Source organism: Triticum dicoccoides, chromosome 5A (genome assembly GCF_002162155.2).
Source record: "Triticum dicoccoides isolate Atlit2015 ecotype Zavitan chromosome 5A, WEW_v2.0, whole genome shotgun sequence".
NCBI lineage: Eukaryota > Viridiplantae > Streptophyta > Magnoliopsida > Poales > Poaceae > Triticum > Triticum dicoccoides.
The window spans coordinates 13888974-13891817 of NC_041388.1; positions in this window are offsets into that span (position 1 = coordinate 13888974).

The following is a 2844-nucleotide window of genomic DNA, read 5'->3' on the forward strand; positions in this document are numbered from 1 at the left end:
TACGGTCTGAAACTTATATGGAGGGGAAAAATAAACTCATTGCCTTAATGGACTTTTGACACCCTTATTCACAAGGTATGTCAGTATATATATAACATGTACAGTTTTTTTTCTCGGCTAAGCATGCAAATAGTGTTGAACAAGTCATTCCTAAACTGTTTTATCATATATCATTGGAGTGCACACAGCACAAATCATGTGTACTTCCGTTTTTCGTTTGCTCTTGCAGAAAGAAAAATTAAGAAGAATGACAAAAACTTCATGAAGTGAGTACTTGACTGTCAATTGCATAAAGCATGATGAGAAGTTAAAGGACGTCTATTCTGGCGGAGACAAAATAGTTGACTGAATGATAACAGAACATGCATGAGCAAACACTAACCCTGCTAGCCGTGGTTATTAAGAATAAATAGAGCCAGAAAATTTGATCACATACAAGACTATTCTCGTATAAAACAAATGCATTGATTAAAATCGTTTCCTGTATCCATCCGTGTCACCTTAACATCAGACCTCTTTATACATATGCACCTGATTCAAGGTATTATGAGTTGTGCAGGATGAAAATTTTGTGAAAAAGAGGGTGCCTGACCTGAACCGACAAGCGGAGGAAGCATTTATGAAGCAGGATTATCTGAATGCATCAGTGTTATACACACATGTATACTCTCGGACTTGTGTTCCTGTGTTGACTGGAGGTGCAGCGATGAAACCTGTTCCTCCATCACAAATTTAGTTGATTGATCATTAGCATTAGTTGACCTTGGCAATGTGTATTACTTAACCAGTTACCATGTAAGAGCAACTCTAGCAGACCCCGTAAAACGCCGGCCCGTAAAACGCGTTTACAAACAGTTTTTACGGGCCGGCATGGGCTAGTACAGATGCAGACCCCGCAAACGGATCCGTAAAAAAACATATTCGCGGAATATGCTTTTTTACGGGTCGGCTATGCGGGTTCTGCTCGGACACCGCCATGACGACCCGCAAACAGATAAACTGCAAATCTCGCATTTGACATAGGATTTCACAAACAAGTTCAAATTCAAACGACACAAATAGTTTTACGCGTAAATAGAAGCCAAGTTCATTACGACTAAGCAAAAGAGGGCCCTGCAAAAGGTTTGCGCCCATGTCCGGCATCATCTTGATCGATCTTCACTCCGCGCCATCGAGTCCACGTTGGAGTTCATCGGCGCCACCGAATCCACCTCCGGCGCTTGTTCCAACTCCCGCACCGAAATCATCCACATTGCCACCATATGGAGCGGAGAAAACATCACCGAAACTGTAGCACGAACCGGCCGACACCACCATTCTTCTCTTCAAGATTTCCCTCCTTGCCATATCATGCCATGTTTTGGTGAGGTCGTCCGTGTCATTGCGGTTCATTGACATGATCTTGTTCTCTTCGGCGAGCAACATGGACATAGATTTGTTTTCGGCGGCTCGTGCTCTTCTCTCCTCGATGGCAGCTTTGCGCAGTCCCTCTTCCTTGAGCAACTGCCACTTTTCTTGCTTCTCCTTCGCCTTCTTCTCGGCTAACTCTTTCTTGATCTCCAACGATTTCAACAACATCGACTCGTTGGATTGCAACATGGCATCAATCTTCTCCCTCAAGCTTGATGCTTCTTGCTCTCTCTTCATCTTCTCCTTGGTCTTCTTGTCACCATCGGGCTTGTGCAAATTTCTTGGACCATCATCATCCTCATCTTCATCCATGTTTGTAAGTGAGCCTCTCTTTGATGGGGATTCTTTGTCGATCAACTTACACTTCTCGCACTTTTGGAGCAACTCCCAACAATGCTCTAGTTTGAAAATTTGCCTTCCAAAGCTTCCATGTCCTTGTATCTATGTTGAGAAATTTTTTCCTACACAATGTGAACAAAGTGATCCAATCACTTCTCATGATGCAATATGATGATGCACAATTTGAACAAAGGCAAAACCAACTCACATAGTCGGACTCTATGGTGCCACTTGGAGGTGCATTGCGTACTTGCTACAAGCAAACTGCCCAACGGCTGCACATAGGATTGATGTTCTCCCAACGCCCTTGAAGCGACCGAAATGTGTGTGGAGTCCTATTGGGATACTTTGCCATAATGCGGAAGTATTGATCTTCGATCATTTGCCAATATTTTTTGGAAGTTTGAGATGTACCCGTGCATGCATCAAGAGACACCGCACTCCATGCTTGAATCAAAGCTTGATCTTCCAAGATCGTGTAGTTCTTCGATCTTATGCTTTTCCCAGTTTTTACTTGCGATTGCTCAAACGCTTCCGCTTCGACCTCCTCCAATTCGTCCGCACAACCATGATCATCCATGCCGGCCTCCGTTTCATTGTACTCGAATGGTTCGAAAGGGGCTTGATCAATGTCAACCACGTTCGTGTCCAACAAGTTCACGAACTCGGTTGTTCCATTGTTTGAACCACCGCTGTAGCGAACGATAACAAGTCACGCGCTATCGAGAATAATGGCGAAAAATGAAAGGGAATCGCCAAGACCGAAGGCGCATACCTTCCGGCCATTTCGTCGAACACCTCGCTCGCGGGGGGAGCGACACCGTTGAACGGCATCGCCGGAGCACCTCCTTGCGGCGGGATGGAGCGAGAGGTTGAAGAAGGTGGCTTCTTTGAAGCCGGAGCCTTCCTCCGCTTTACGCCCGCGACCTTGCTGACCTTCTCCGCCGCCGGCCGGGATCGCGCTGCCGCGTTGGCGCCCGGAGCGTGGGCCATCGCGGCGGGGGCGGCCGGATTCCTGCCCTGCACGACAACGTTGCCCTGCCGCTTGCGGGCAGGCGCGGCTTGGGCTTGGGTGACGGCGGCGGGGCCAACTTG